This window comes from Artibeus jamaicensis, unplaced genomic scaffold (genome assembly GCF_021234435.1).
Source record: "Artibeus jamaicensis isolate MK-2021 breed Jamaican fruit bat unplaced genomic scaffold, CSHL_Jam_final contig_588, whole genome shotgun sequence".
Lineage (NCBI taxonomy): Eukaryota > Metazoa > Chordata > Mammalia > Chiroptera > Phyllostomidae > Artibeus > Artibeus jamaicensis.
The window spans coordinates 2,019,448-2,037,110 of record NW_026521895.1 but is presented as its reverse complement, the minus strand read 5'-3'; positions in this window follow the sequence as shown (position 1 = coordinate 2,037,110).

Below are 17,663 nucleotides of genomic sequence, written 5' to 3'. Positions count from 1 at the left end.
ATACAGATGAAAATTAATTTTTAAGTGTTGAGGAAAAACAAGGTTGCCCAGATTTGTAAGACTCAAATCTTACCTGGATTTGGATTTTAAGTTATAGCTAGACATTCCTTTGAGCCACAAGGTATATTTTTGAAGCCTGTTTTAGTTTATAGCAGAGCTGCTTACATTGAAGAAGTTATTTTTGTTTTCATGATTTATGAATATTAAGCCAAACTTTATGGGCATATGTTGTCAGATTCTATGGATCTAGTGAGGTCTCTTTGACTTGAAATTTTGTATATGCTTATCCTGAATTGAATCATTTTAACTAAGTACCTTAATTCTTAGGCTGAACAGTTTCTGATTTGTTTGAATACTTACAGGAAGTGTTTAATCTTACATTGTATTTGAACTCCTGAAGTTCTCAGTAGCCTTTTCAAATTGAACAAATGTCTGAAAATAAAATTTTCTAGATTTAATAAGGGAAGGAACTACTCTTCAGAATTGATTTCTTATGGTAAGTAACATCTCTGTGTAGTTGGGAACGCTGTGCAAGCATGATTAGCTCATATCCAATATCCAGTTACTGGATAACAGTACTGGATATGAGATACTAATGTGATGTCTCATAATGTGAATCCAAGTACCTTGATCTCTTTAAAGCAGTTACCTACTAATTAATGAACTTTGGGAATATTTACTATTTGAATTTCATCATCATCCTATGAGTGATTGCATTTTCCCTCATGATGTTAGTTTTATCTCAGAGGTGGAGGAATCCATAGTTCACACGTTGTTCAAATCGTAAAGTTGTTTAGTCCTATATAAATTTTGTAGGCGGTAGCAATAAGTTTGAAAAGCTTAAAGGTAGTCAAAATTTACTACTAAGTTTAAAACTACTACGTACTTTTAAAACTAAATTAGTACTAAGTTTAGTACTACTATGTTATTACTAAGTTTAAAATATAAAGTATAAACCTTGAAATTACTACATTGCTGGCAGTTCTTGTTTAGTCATTTTTATCATAGTAAGGAGTGCTGTCTTGTACTATATACAGTTTGAGTAGTTGTCAAGGCATTTGTAGTTAAACAATATTTATTCCTACAGTGCAGATTTTCTATCAGTTTTATTTTTCTCAAGTAGTAAAAATTGTTATGAACAAATAGATAATGGCTCTCCTGTTCTAATGGTTTGCCTTATTTTTAGTTAAAAATTTATTAATGTTACAACATACTATTTACTAAACTTTATTTCTGCTTTGCATTAAATATTATTCCAATATAAGTGATGTAGTTGTAGCAATTAATCTATTTTTCGTCTCTTTACTAATTCATCTAAATTAGTTTTATTTATGTATCTGCTCAGCAGATCATCTTCTTGTGACCTTAAACAGTATTTTGTCCTAATTGATCGTTTAATATTTTTAGAGCTTGGCAGTTTTTAAAATACCTTATACCAGTTTTAGATTTGGGGCTCTTAGTTTCCCTTTTTCTTAAATTCTTTGTATTTCATTTTATTGAAATAAATGTCTTGGTAGGTGTTTGGTCAAGCCAACATATATTTGATACCCTAAAGCACATTATCCCTACCTTTACTATTTTTGTAGGACTTGAATTATTTTAAATGTGTCACTCAAACGATTTTTTTTAAATCTAGGTATCTGAGAGAATGTCTTCAGATACCCTCTCAGATTTACTTCTTGGAAATTTCATTTCCAGATTGTTCATCTTTGTTGACACTTATTTTATGTCAAGAAACCACTATCATCAATGTGCTTTTAAAATAAAAACTAAAGTTTAGTTCTTTAATTACAAAATAGTTGGCTGATTCCTGGCTTAGACTGTTAGTAAAATTAAATTTTCCAAGTTTTATTCATGTGGAATAATTTATGATACATTAATTCAAAATAAGATAGGTAAAAGTAAAATTTTACAAAGGATGCTGATAGTTGCCATTTTTACCACCTTTTTTCCTAAAGAGAACCATCTTTGTTAGTTGTAGGTAATGATTAAATGCAGAGAGCTACATTAGTTAATAGTTTTAAAAGATCCTAATACTTTAATACATTGCATTTGGTAGATAGGACTGGTCATGTATACATACATCAGAACAAAATTGCTTTCACAGTCTTGTGTTCTTAAGGATGATTTAAACTACCATATTTTGCCATGTATAACGTGCACTTTTTTGCCCAGGTTTTTGAAAGAAATGTAAAGATGTGCATTTTACATGGGTAGTACTAATTCTGTATCTACATAAATGTTTTTAATTCTTTCATATATACTATTTGCCATACAAACATGGGGGTTGAGTTTTCAGAGTTTTCATAGGTGTAGGTCATACCATACAGCAACACAAAAATAACTTTAAAACCATATTTTAAAAGGCACCAATGTGATAACAGAAATGAGATCTAAAAGAGTCTCATATGAAAAGCAGAACTATTCAGAGGTTAGTGGAAAATCAGAAAATGTCCTATGATTTTCTTTGCAGAATTGGGGCTCAGCCTGGTAATCTAGATTTGGTCCAGGCAGAGGGCTGTGTTAAGAGAACTAGAAATCAGCTGTGTTTTTGATTGATTAGGGTTGGTCGGAGTGACAAATAGGGACTTTTGAAAGTCCCTGAGAAAAACCCAGTCACTGTCAAATACTTGTTAAATGTCAAAGCTTAGTGAAGCTAGGAAGCAAAGCTGAAAAGTTCTGAGAGGCAGAGCTGAATCCCTTGCAGAACTTTCATACCTGAGGAAAGAGAGGTCCAGGTTCACAACTGGAAAGTTTCTAAGTCTTTACCCTAGGAACAGGGATGAATTGGGCTAAAATCTACCAGAATTCTTTGCCTAACAGAGGGAAGGAGGGCCCCTCTAAAGAAGGAATTTGTCTTGGAGCCTCTAGTTTTTTTATACATGATACCCACATAAAATTTAAAAATTATATGAAGCAATAATCAGATGACAATGGAGGGAAAAGTAAAGTTGATCTCAGTGATCCAGATCTAAATTGTGGAGTTCAACAATGACTTTTAAGTTATCCTGATTAATTGGGGCGGGGGGGGGGTGACTGAAAAGGTTGACAAATTGATGAGGGAAGTTTTTTAATATAAAAATTTTTAATTTCATTGTGTTAAAAAAGACATTCAAGAACTAAAAAAAGCCACAATAAATGTCTGGGCCTTGGCCATACAGCTTGGTTGGTTAGAGTGTCATCCTGATACACCAAGGTTGCATATTTGAACCCTTGTCAGGGCATATAGGGGAATCAACCAGTGAATGCATAAATAAGTGGAATGCATAAATCAGTGTCTCCTCAGTCATCTTGTTTAAAAAATCAATAAATTTTTAAAAACTCCCTAGATGGTGGAACAGATTGCACCAGAAAACTGAACTGGAAGATAAGATTGTTAATACGTAATGAAACATGGTATGTTTAAAATGTCCTAACATGTGACTTGGAGTCAGAAAATGGAGCAGAAACAATGCTTGGAAGTTATGGCCAACAAATTTAAAAAATTGGTAAGAGCCCACAGACTAAAGTTCAGTGAATTTCAGAGCTAAATGTTAAAAACTACACCTTATTGTACCCATGGCAAAAATGCTGAAAATCGAAGATGGAAAAGACATCACTTTTTAAAATATATTTTATTAATTATGCTATTACAGTTGTCCCACTCACCCCCCTTTATTCCTTTTCGCTCTGCACACACCCTCTCAGGCCCATTTCCTCCCTTCAGTTCATGTTCATGGGTCAAATACAATGTATTTAGCTTCTGTATTTTCTATACTATTCTTAACCCCCCTGTCTATTTTCTACCTACCATTTATGCTACTTATTCCCTGTACCTTTTCCCCCTCCCCTGCTGATAACCCTCCATGTGATCTCCATTTCTGTGATTTTGTTCCTGTTCTAGTTTTTTGCTTTGTTTTTGTTTTTAGGGACAGTTGTTGATAGTTAAGAGTTTTATTATTTTACCGTTCATATTATTGATCTTATTTTTCTTAGATGAGTCCCTTTAACATTTCATCTAAGAAGGGCTTGGTTATGATGAACTCCTGTAACCTGATCTTGTCTGGGAAACACTTTGTCTGCCCTTCCATTCTAAATGATAGCTTTGCTGGATAGAGTAATCTTGGATGTAGGTCCTTGCTTTTCATGATTTGGAATACTTCTTTTCAGCTTCTTGCCTGCAAGGTTTCTTTTGAGAAGTCAGCTGATAGTCTTATGGGAACTCCTTTTTGGTAACTCCTTTTGCTGCTTTTAAGATTTTCTCCTCTTAAGTCTTGGGTAATGTAATTATGATGTGCCTTAGTGTGTGCTTCTTTGAGTACAACTTTGGGACTCTGAGCTTCCAAGACTTCCTGGAAGTCTATCTCCTTGGCCAGATTGGGGAAGTTCTCCATTTTTTTCAAATAAGTTTTTAATTTCTTGCTCTTCTTGGCCTCTGGCATCCCTATGACTTGGATGTTGGAACAATTAAGGTTGTCCCAGAGGTTCCTAAGCCTCTTCTCATTTTTTTGTACTCTTGTTTCTTCATTCGGTTCTGGTTGAATGTTTCTTCCTTCTGCTCAAAAACATTGATTTGAGTCCTGGTTTCCTTCCCATCACTGTTGGTTCCCTGTACCTTTTCCTTTATTTCTACTTTTCATAGCCTTCATTTTTTCCTCTATTTTGCATCCGTACTCAACCATTTCTGTGAGCATCCTGATTACCAGTGTTTTGAACTGTGCATTTGATTGGTTGGATACCTCTTTGTCACTTAGTTGTATTTTTTCTTGAGCTTTTGCCTGTTTTTTCATTTGGGCCATTTTTTTTCTCTTGGTGAGCCTGTTACATCATAAGGGGGGTAGAGCCTTAGGTGTTCACCAGGGTGGGGCAACCCATGTGGCTGCATTGTGATGCTTCAGTGGGGGAGGGGTCTGAGAAGGAACAATGCCACTTGCTCCACTCTGCCAGCTTTCAGTTACTTCCACAGTTACCCACAAGCAAATTGGGCCTTTCTGGTGCTGATTCTCAGGTGGGAGAGTTTGTGCACATTCTAGGATGCTGTGGGTCTCTAACAAAGTCTCCCGTGAGGCTGGAAGTTTCTCTTGATGCCACAAAGCTCACAGGTTTTTTCAGTCAGGTTTGAAGCTTTTTTTTCCCACACTGGGACCTTGGGATTCATAGTCTTTCTCACTCACTCCCCAGTTGTTACAGTTCATCTGCATGCAAATGTGGGACCCCCTCCTCTGCCAGCCTTGCCCTCTCTACCAGCTTCCACCTCACCCGCTGTGGCAGCTCCGTCCTTGCTGTGAGTCTTCCTGGCTGCCCAGCTCCACCCCTGCCTCCAATCTGGATGAATGTTCTTTAACCTCCTGGTTATCGGACTTCCGTACAGTTTGATTTTCTGGCATTTCTGGTGTTTTTGTTATCTTTTTGGTTGTGCAAGAAGGCACAGTGTGTCTACCTATGCCTCCATTTTGGCTAGAAGTCAGGCACATCTCTTTAAATCGAGCTCCAGTAAGACTAAAGTTGCCTCAATAGAAATGATCAAGGACAGAAGACGATGATGGAATGACATCTTTAAAGTACTAAAGAGGGGGAAAATGCAAATGAAAAGTATATTCTGGTGGTATAAAGATGGTTCTAGACAAAAGCTAAGGTACTTTGTCACCAGCAGGCCTTCAGTAAATATTGTAAAAACAGGAATGCAGAAGTGGTCCTCAGGCAATTTACTGTGGTCAGTGAGAGTTCCAACCATTTCATTCCTGAGGGACTCTGAGCATTAAATCTTAAATTCCCTCTAAGATCCATAAGATTTGGAGTTTTGAATATCAGGTAAACAAGTAGAGAGCAGCCCCCAACATTTTTGGCATTAGGGGCTGGTATCATGGAAGATGATTTTACCATGGGTGGGGGTGTGTGGCTTTGTGAAGGTTCAAGCACATTACATTTATTGTGTACTTTATTTCTATTATTGCATTGTAATACATAATGAAATAATTATATAGCTCACCATAATGCAAATATAATGGGAGCCCTGAGCTTGTTTTCCTGCAACTAGATGGTCTCATCTTGAGGTGATGGGAGACAGCGACAGCCAAAGTGTGTTGCTCATGTCCAATCTACTCTGTAATCAAATTTTGGTTGCTGTCATTGCAAAAAACTTTTTCTTCACAAAGATAGGATGTTGGAAATGGAAGCAGACTTTTCAGTGCTTTTCTGGCAATCTCAGAATATTCTACATTTAATCTAGAATATAGGGAGATTTGAAGTCTCAAACATACTTTTAAGGCCACTGTCAAGCAGTTGATCCTCTTCTAGCACAGACAAAGTTGAATCACCTGGCTTATTCACAAATGGGTCACGGATCCATTCCTTCCCAGCTCAGTGGTCTTTTATGGTTGGGCAGTAATGCTCAAATTCTTGAAAGCTGAGATAGGTGATCGTGCACCAGCTGGGAGAAACAAGGCCCTGGCTCAGTTCCTTTCAAAATCTCTGCTAATGTTTGAAACAGGTAAAATATCCCAATGTTCACTCGTCACCCCCATATTTCCAGTTTGGCTTCGAATACAGCCCCTTAATCTGCCAACTTGAACACAGTTGTCATTCTCCCAGGAAATGACAGTTTGAGTTCATTGATCAGGATGAGTATTTCATACAAGCAAGTTTTGTGACCCATTCTGTGTCACTGAAATGTGTTGCCAGTGGTGACTTTTTCTAGTAACAAATTATAGAAGTGATCCCTGAAAGTATAGTCCTTGGTGATGTTTTCTAGAAGAAATGTCTTGAACAGCTCTCATAAACTCAAAAACTGTCCAGTGATCTATCTTTAGAAAGTCATCTCACTTGTGTGTAAGAAGATGTGTGCTCTGCATCCATCTCACAGAGCTATGAACAGAGATGTGAATTAAGGGCATGTACTTCAATGTGGTTGATAACTTTAATGACATCCTTCAAAACATTAAGTTCAGGTGACTTTTTTTTTTTTTTTTGCCTAGTCAATGTTTCTGTATGGATAACACAGTGTGTAGACTCACATTCAGAAACGACCTCTTTGACCTGAGTAGTGAAACCAGAAAGCTATCCAGTCATGGCAGCCACTCCATCCATGCATATACCAACACAAAATGACCAATTCAGTTTTCCTGATATGTAATCATTCAAAGACTTGAATAGTTCTGCAGCTGTGGCATTGGTAACAAAAGTGCACATAACATCCTCCTGGAAAATATATCACACAAAAACAAGCATTTTTGCCTTGTCAGTATCGGTAGACCCATCAACCTAGATTGTATCATAGTGATTTATAACTCCTCTAACAATTGTGCTTCAATATCCTTTGCTGTCTCAACAGTTCATCTAGTTATGGTGCTAGCTGAAAGAGGTATGCATGTCATCTTTTGAACTGCAGCCTCCTAAAAAGTTCACGACAAAGGTCCTTAGCAACAGGCAGTATCAACTCTTCACCAACAGTAAAGGGCTTTTTAGCTTTAGCAATCTATTAGCCACTAAGAATGACGCTCTCAGTGCAAACACAGTTGATGAAATGGTGGGTTTCAGTAACTGCTTCTGTTCTTAGTCACTTTTTTAAAAAAAAACTCCAAAGGCCTATATTTTAATTCAGGATGCATGAAGTAGAGGCTGTGTGATCATTGTTGAGACTAGCCTGCCTCTTCCAGCAGCTCTGATTGAAATAGTCAAACCACCTATAGGCTACTGTGGAAAGTAAAGTTGAAAACGTAATGGTGAATAAAGTAGGAAAGACTTCACTTACCAGTCAGTATTCAGGTTCCTTTGAAGAATTCATCTACAAAAGAAATTATATGTGTAATAATGTGAACAGGCCTTCAGAAAGACACATTTGTACATCAGAGAATTCATACTGGAGAGAAACAATATAATGAAAATTCACTCAAGTCTCACCTTAGTGAATATTTGGAAGATTTTTCTCAAGAGAGAAATCTTATTCATGCATCAAGTATGGGGAGGCATTCACCAAAAGATCACTTATCTTTGGTCACTGTAATGCTTACACTGGAGAGAGACTTGTAGCTGTAACTGATTTTGAAAAGGCCTTCACCTCTAAGTATTAATCGAAGTTCAGAATATTCACACTACAAGAAGCCATTTGAATGCAGTGCCATGGAAAAGCCTACACCCAGAAGTTACAACTCAGTGTACACCCAAGTTTCATACTGAAGAGAAAGTGTTAAAGGGCATCAACCATACGTCAAACTTGCTTATTGAATGGTAGCCTCCAAGATGGCCCCCCAATGGTACTGGCTCCTGGTATTCACATTTTTGCATGGTCTACTTCATCTTTGCCAAGATTGGTCTTGAATGATAGCAGAAGTGATGGTACGTTAGATCCAAGACTAGATTATAAGACTGGTTTTTCCTCTTGGGCATCCACTATATCTATGATCTCTTGCTCTGAGGGAAGCAAATTTTCATTCTGTGAATGGCCCTATGGAAAGTCTCACGTGGGTGAGGAACTGAAGTCTGGTTAGCAACAGAGGATCTAAGGTTTACCAATAATTGTTTGAATGAGCATGGAAGCTGCTTCATCTTCCCCAACTGGCATCTTGAATGAAAAATCATCGGAGAACCTGAACCAGCTTCCAGCTAAGCCATTCCCAGATTTCTATCCCTCAGTAAAGTGATGAGTGTTATTTTCATCTGCTGGGTTTGAGGGTAATTTATGCAGCAATAAATAACAAGTACAATTGCACATTAATGTTTATAATGGGGAGGTACTTTTGTGAATGTGATGATTGTACATTTCTTTCACTTCGAAGTCACAACTCCAAGTGTATCAGAATATTCCCAGTGAAACTGAAACCATATGAGTGGGAAAACACAAGTGTTAGATTCAATCTCTGTATATAGGGTCTGGCAGAAGCAAGACCTGCTTGAATGTGGTTGGTAGGGTAATAATATGGGTGTAATAATTTATAGTTTTAATTTGAAACATTTCACCTAAAAGTGTCATATGGTTTGCTTAAGTGTGATATTGTTATGTTACAGAATTACATGCTTATGGTTTTGTAAGGAAATATTATGTAATAAAAAGGGGGCATTATTTGTATATCAGAAAACTCACTGGAGTGAAAAAGTATTTGTATTATTTTGCATGTAGGTTTCTAGATATACCAGTGCCATTTGTTGAAGAGGCTATTTTCACTCCATTTTTATGCTTCTGGGCCCTTCGTTGAATATTAATTGACTGTAGAGACTTGGGTTTATTTCTGGGCTCTCTATTTTGTTCCATTGATCTATGTGTCTGTTTTTATGCCAGTAGCCAACTGTTTTGATTACAGTGGCCTTGTAATATAGTTTGATGGCAGGAATTCTGATCCCTCCTACTTTGTTCTCCTTTCTCAAAATTGCTGTGGCTATTCAGGGTCATTTATATTTCCATATAAATTTTTGAAATGCTTGTTCTAAATCTGTGAAATATGTAATTGGTATTTTACTAGGGATTGCACTGAAATCTATAAATTGCTTTGGGTAGTATGTACATTTTGATGATGTTAATTCTTCCCACCCATGAGCGTGGCATGTGCTTCTATTTGTTTGTGCTTTCCTTAATTTCTTTCTTCAGTGTTGTGTGGTTTTCTGAGCACAGGTTTTTTACCTCCTTAGTTAGGTTTATTCCTAGGTATTTTATTTTTCTTGTTGCTATATCAAAAGGAATTTCTTTCCTGATTTCTGTGTCTGATATTTCATTGTTGGTGTACAAAAATGCTTTCCATTTCTGGATATTGACTTTTTATCTCACCATTTTGTCAAATTCACTTATTAGGTTGAGTAGTTTTTTGGTGGAGTTTATAGGATTTTCTGTGTACACTATCATGTCATCTGCAAGCAATGACAGTTTTGTTTCCTCTTTTCAAATTTGGATGCCTTTTTTTTTCTTGTCTGATCACTGTGGCTGGGACTTCCAATACTATGTTGAATAGAAGTGGTGAAAGTGGACATTCCTGTTTTGCTCCTGATCTTAGTGGAAAAGCTTTTAGTTTTTGGCCATTGAGTATGATGTTGGCTGTAGGTTTCTTGTATATGGCCTTTATTATGTTGAGGTATGCTCTCTCTATTCCCACTTTACTGATTGTTTTTATCTTAAATGGGTGCTGTACCTTATCAAGTGCTTTTTCTACATCTATTGATATGATCATGTGATTTTTGTGTTTCCTTTTGTTTATGTGAAGTATTACATTTATTGATTTATGAATAATGTACCATCCTTACATCCCTGGTATGAATCCCACTTGATCATAGTGTATGATCTTTTTAACGTATTGCTGGATGCAGTTTTCCCAATACTTTGTTGAAGATTTTAGTGTCTATGTTTATCAGCAATATTGTCCTGTAGTTTTCCTTGTTGTTTCTTTATCTGTTTTAGGGATTATGATGGTGCTGTCTTCATAAAAACAGTTTGGGAGTCTTCCATCTTCTTGGGTTTTTTTGAATAGTCTGTGAAGGATAGGAGTTAGCTCTTCCTTAAGTGCTTTGTAAAATTCTCCTGTGATACTGTCTGGTTCAGAGTTTTTGTGTGCCATGAGTATTTTGATTACTGCTTCGATTTCATCAGCTGTTATTGGTCTGTTCAGACTTTCTGCTTCTTTTTTATTCAGCTTTGAAATTTTTTATTTTCTAGAAATTTGTCCATTTCACCCAGGTTTTTAAATTTCTTGGCAGATAGTTGTTTGTAGTAATTTCTTACAATCCTTTGTATTTCTGTGGTATCAGTTGTAATATCTCCTCTTTCATATTTGATTTTGTTTTTTTGTGGTACTCTCTTTTTTCCTTGAGTCTGCTTAAAGTCCTGTTGATTTTGTTTATCTTCTAGAAAAATCAGCTTTTGGATTTATTGATCATTAGAATTGTTCCTTTAGTCTCTGTGTCACTTAAATCTGCTCTGATCTTGGTTGTTTTCTTCCTTCTACTTGCTCTGGGCTTTGTTTCTTGTTATTCCTCCGGTTCTTGTAGGGTTAGGTTTTTTATTTGAAATGTCTCTATCTTAAATTTTTAGGTAGGCCTGTATTGTTATGAACTTCCCTCTCAGGACTGTCTTTGCTGTGATCCATAAATTTTGGACAAAAAAAATGAAACTCGACCACCAACTTACACCATATACAAAAATCAACTCAAGATGGATAAAATACTTAAATATAAGTTGCAACACCAAAAAAGTTCTATAGGAGAACATAGGCAGGAAAGTCTCAGATATTCCATGCAGCAATATTTTCACTAATATGTCCCCTAGAGCAAGAGACATAAAGGAAAGAATAAACAAATGGGACTTCAGCAAAATAAAAAGCTTGTGCATGGCTAAAGAAAACACCAGCAAAATGAAAAGGGAACCAAACGTATAGGAAGATATATTTGCTAATGATACCTCAGACAAGGAATTGATCTCCAAAATAGGTAAAGAACTCACATAACTCAACACCAGGAAGACTAAAAACCCAATTAAAAAGTGGGCAAAGGACCTGAATAGATTCTTCTCCAAGAAGGACATACAGAGGTTCTAGAGACATATGAAAGGGTGCCCATCATCACTAGCCATCAGAGAGATGCAAATTAAAACCACAATGAGGTAACACTTCACACAAGTCAGAATAGCCATCTTAAATCAACAAACAAGTGCTGGGGAGGTTGTAGAGAAAAGGCAACTACTGCACTCTTTGTGGGAATGCAGACTGGTGCAGTCACTGTGGAAAACTATGGAATTTCCTCAAAAAACTAAAAATGGAACTGTCATTTGGCTCAGCAATTCCACTGCTGGGATTATACCCTAAGAATCCTGAAACAATACTTCTGCCAAGATTGAAGCATAGGTGAAGACGCTGTGCCTTCTCACACAACCAAGTTTAGAGATAATTAAATATTAGCAACAGAAAACACAGCCAGAACAAGAAAATTGAACTTTTCGGAAGTCTGTTAACAACAAATTCTTCAGCCTGACCGGTAAGGGGCGAAACCAGCAGCTGGCGTAGCGGGGTAGCACAGGAAAACTCGGTCAGACGGACTCAGGTGCGTGGAATCCGGGCGCAGGGTTGGACCTAGTGAGAGACCCAGTGACTGTGGGGAAACAGTGAGGTCGCGCATTCCTGTGCTGATAGACAAGCGAGGAAGTGGGCGATCAGACGGGACCCAGCCCCGCTGCAAGTGGCAGCAGAGGGCGCAGAAAATTTCCCCACTCTGACCCCACCTCCACATACAGCGTCATAGCCCAGCGACTCTGTGAGTGGCCTGGCACTGGTAAACCACCTAAGGCTCTGCTCCTCACCCAGCGGTATGAAATAGCAGAGGGGGCCGCCATTTCCCCGCTCTGACCACGCCCCCACATATAGCGTCACAACCCAGCGACCTGGGAGTCCAAGGCTTCGCTCCTCACACTTAGCTCCTCACACTTAATGGGCGCGAACAGACCAAAAATGGCTCAAGAAGAACTCAAAGCCCCAGAGCCTATAAATCTAAGCGATGAAGAAATAGCAAAACTCTCAGACGCACAGTTTAAAACACTGGTGATCAGGATCCTCACAGAACTGGTTGATTGTAGCCACAAATTAGAGAAACATATGAAAGTGAAACTAATTGAAATGAATGGAATTGCACAGGAAACCAATAGCGATGAAAAGGAAACTGGGACTCAAATCAATGGAGTGGACCAGAAGAAAGCAAATAATGGCCAAACAGAAAAGAGTGAAGAAGCAAAAATTCAAAAAAATGAGGAGAGTCTTAGGAACCTCCAGGACATCTTTAAACGCTCCAACATCCAAATTATAGGGGTACCAGAAGGGGGAAAGGCACAGCCACCAGTGGAAAACTTATTTGAACAAATAATAAAGGAAAATTTCCCCAATCTGGCAAAGGAAATAGACTTCCAGGAAATCCAGGAAGCTCAGAGAGTCCCAAAGAAGTTGGACCCAAGAAGAAACATACCAAGGCACATCATAATTATATTAGCCAAGATTAAAATGAAGGAGAGAATTCTAGAAGCATCAAGAGATAAGGGGACAGTCACCTACAAAGGAGTTCCCATCAGACTGTCAGCGGATTTCTCAAAAGAGACCTTACAGGCAAGAAGGGGCTGGAAAGAAGTATTCCAAGTCATGAAATCTAAATACCTACAACCAAGATTGCTCTATCCAGCAAAACTTTCATTTAGAATGGAAGGACAGATAAAGTGCTTCTCAGATAAGATCAAATTCAAGAAGTTTATCATCACCAAGCCCTTATTATATGAGATGTTAAAGGGACTTACCTAAGAAAAAGAAGTTAAAAAAACATGAACAGTGAAAGGACAGCAAACTCACAGTTGTTAACAACCACAACTAAAATAAAAGCAAACTAAAAGGACAGCTAGATCAGGAGTGGAAACATAGAAATGAAGATCTCAAGGAGGGTTAGCAACAGGGGAGTGGGAGGAGGAGAAGGTACAGAAAATAAGTAGCATAGACAGTAGATAGAAAATAGATAGGAGGGGGAAAGAATAGTATGGGAAATATAGAATCTAAAGAACTTGAGACACGTGGTCATAAACTAAAGGGAGGGGTAATGGTGGGGACGGGGGGGTAGGGTGGAGGGGAATGAAGGGGGGAATAGAACAACTGTAATGGCATAATCAATAAAAAAATAATTAAAAAAAAAAAGAATCCTGAAACACTAATTCAAAAGAACCTATGCACCCCAATGTTCATAGCCGCACAATTTACAATAGCCAAGAGCTGGAAGTAATGTAAGTGCCCATCAGTAAATGAGTGGATCAAAAAACTGGTACATTTACACAATGGAATACTGCGCAGCAGAAAGAAGGAAGGAGCTCCTACCCTTTGCAACAGCCTGGATGGAACTGGAAAGCATTATGCTAAGTGAAATAAGACAGGAAGTGAAAGACAAATACCATATGATCTCACCTGTAAGTGGAACCTAAGCAGCAACAAGAACAATAACAACAAAAAACCCAGACAATCAAAATATAACCAGAGACATTGAAATTAAGAAAAAACTTGATTTCAGAGGGGAAGTAGAAGGGGATAATGGGGGGAGAAGGAGGGAAGGGTTGTCATGGAACATGCATAAAGGACCCATGGACAAAGCCAAAGGCAGGTAGGATCGAGGGTTGTAGGTGGGGATGGCTGGGGTGGGGGAAAAGTGGCGACAAATGTATTTGAACAAAAATGAAGTTTTCTTTTTAAAACCCCTGTTTTTATTAAGAGAGGGTCTTCATGAATAAACATGTTTAAATATCAGAGACCCTATATTAAAGAGAAACCTTATGAATGTACTGACTGTGGTAATTGCTCTGGGAAATACCACATAAGCAGATTCCCAGAGGAGAAAAACTCTGTGTGTGTGTGTGTGTGTGTGTGTGTGTGTAGGAAGGTTTTTTGAATATGACCAGAGCAGTCATACTTGACTCATAATATGTACTGACTGTGGGAAAGGCCTTCCAATCAGCTCCAAGTATATATATCAGAGAAGTCGCAAAGAAAATCTTTCTTGAAAATCAGAAAGCTCTTCACAGAATCAAATGAAATTTCATGTTATGGATTTTATATAACCCAGAAAATATATGAATATCTATAAATAAAACAGTATTTATACAAAACACTATATAAAGAACCCTGGTTCCTTCTTTATCTTCAACAGTCTGAGCTTAGGGATGAAACTTAAAAAAAACAGTTTAGCCCTGACTGGTGTGGTTTAGTGAATTGAGCACCAGACTGCAAATCAAATGGTCGTCAGTTCAATTCCTAGTCACAGCACATAACTGGGTTGCAGGCCAGTTCCCCAGTAGGGGGTGCTCAAGAACCAACCACAAATTGATGTTTCTCTCCTCCTTCCTCCATTCCCCCCTGTAAAAATAAATAAATAAATATAATTTTAAAAAGTTTAAAAAATGTGTCTAGAATTTCAAACTAATTTCAGAACATGTTTTCTAGTTCCAAACTTCAACAATGTTTGATTATACATTTAGTACCAATTTCAATTACACTATAACTCCATGTTGAAATACATAATACAGCTTTACACAGTCATCAAGTAATATATTGGCATTCAAGAATTGCTCACTGGCCGAGTGTATAAGTATGAAGCCTGATTTTACTAAACTACCTTATTTCATACTCTTGGCTTCCATTTACTGTGTGCTGTGTCCTGATTTCAAAGATATTAAAATATTAATATTATATAATTTAGTTGTAAACAAAGGTTAATTTTTTTAATATACTTGTGTGAATTGGTATTATCTGCATTAGTCAAACCCCAGAAACAGATTAAGTATAGAACTGAACCTGAGACTACATCTATCCACTACCAAACCCAACATTAGTGATTCAGCTTTAGCCAAACACATCATCTACTGAAATAAATTAATGTTGTTAATTTGAATTGCATTGACTTGTAGTTTAATTTGCATTACATTGACTTCTGGTTAGTTACAAAACAATATAACACAAAACTAAAGTAGTTGAATTTGTTTTTCATTTATAGCAGCTATAAGAATAAGTTTATACAGTTTAATGTTTATAAGTATTTAAATACCAATATAATAGAAATAATTTTAGGAACACCGGAGGTCTAGAGATAATTTATTGCTTTAAAAGAGTTCACAAATAAGTCATCTGTGAGAAATTCTAGTGTAGCTTTTTTACAGCATATTGTGTGGCAGTGCCAGGATTCTAAAAGTATACTTTTTTTTGTATTTCTGGACTCATCAGATAATTTAGAGCCATTATAAACATTCCCCCCCACCCAAGGATTGATGATCTCATCAATCTTTTTTTCCCCCTGTGTGCGGCAAATATTTTTTCTCTTTTCAGAATATAAAGGGTTTAAACATGTTGATCCAGGAGTGTAGCCTGACTTAAGGAGTAGAGAAATCAAGTTAGTGACTCTGGAACTCTGACCATCCTTCCACCTATAGATTTCTGTCATCATGTATCCTTTAATATATTCTTTGGTTGGCAGGTTTCTAAAGAAAACATGAAGGGTTTTAGATATATTTCTTCAAGTCATAAAATTGAACATCAATTTATTAATAGCTCTGAAGGCAGTAATAGTTTATTGGAAAGATAGGCCATTAGAAGAAATACATCAAAGCAGATTTTACTTGTGATTGGAGAATTTACTCAATAGGTGCATGATTTTTGCCTAATTTTTTCTTTGGGGTCGGGGGAGAACACTGTTTTTATTACTTTTCAAAGTGTTGAAAGAGAATTGTAACCACAAACATAGATAGGTTTAGCAATAATCCCCGTAGTCTTTCTGTTCCTTTTCTATTTTTGACTCCACATACCAGAAACTCATATGGTTTCACACTGTTTTCTTTTTGTACATCATAAAATTGTGTACTAATTAAAAAACTTCTTAAAATTACTTGTTTTTCATAGGTTCCAAAGTATTGTGCCATAGTTTTGAAGAGAGGTAGGACGACCAAATGAAAGAGAAACCCCGCCCCCCAGCAAAACTGCACTTACACTATAAATACACCGTATTCTTTATTAAAGGTACCATCCTAAGCAGGGTAACCTACGCTCTTCACTTTCCTTCAATATATGGAGTAGTGCAACCACCGCAATACCAGAGGCTTTCTTTCACTTTTGGCCCTCATTTCACAACGCGCAAGGCTTTGACTTGAGAGGTACGGTTTTTGCAGTTAAAATCATAATCTTGAATACTAACATTCGGTATTTCTCGCAAGTAGGTCTGTCCTACGCATTTTTATCATAACAGGGGTAGGGTCAGGGTGCGGGGAAGTATAAAGAACTACAAGAATGATGCTCCAGTTCAACTCTGATAGTGTAATTCCTTGAATCCACCTCTCAGGCCAAAAATGTGGGCTTCAGCATGTCCTTCAGTGTTTCAGCTAGTTGGCAACCAGAGTTCAAGGTGGCCCCTGGGCCCTAGGGAAAGCACACCTGTGCAAGGCGTGGCCGTCCTTCTGAGCTCATCCGGCCCGTTCCCCACCCCACTGGGTATAATGGACTCAAGCCGCGGACACTATTGCCAAAGTTTGCTAAGCCCAGGGAACAGAGAGTGTGCTGCTGACGATCCGGAACCGAGTGGGAGAGGCACTGGTAGGAATTTTCCGGAGGGCTGGACGCTGAGCTCATTTCGCCAATACCTTTTGCAATAGCACAAGGCCCCTGTGTCACGGGTGAAGTATCCGTGATATATTCCATATATTGGTGGGAGGATCCGTAATGGACCCAGAGCCCTAGGTCTAGCAGACTAACTCATTTGGGGAGAGGCCGCCCGCTCCAGGCAGGACGCCGGGACTGCCTCGATCACGCCTGCCCAGGTGCCTCAAGGACCACGAGTTGGCTACTCGACACGACCTCGAGAGCGCAGGCGGCCCGGGGTCTTCGGCGGCGGTGCCCACCGGTCCCGACGTGCTCCGCGGACACCGCGCGAAGGCCTGAAGCCCCACAATCCAGCCGGGAGTCCAGCCACGGGCTCCTTACCCAAGGTGCCCCGGGATTCATTTGCATATCCCACCAGACGAGTAAACCCGGAGGCTCGGTCGTAGCCTAGCGACCATAGCAAACAACAGACCAGCCTAGTGAGGTGGTACCTTTGCATCAAACCCCCCTAAAAGTTCCGTGGTCTCCAGGAAAGCAGGCGATTCGGTCACCATAACAAGAAAGGGAAAAATATGTCGCACTTTAAATAGCTGGCGGGGGCACCTGTGTTTC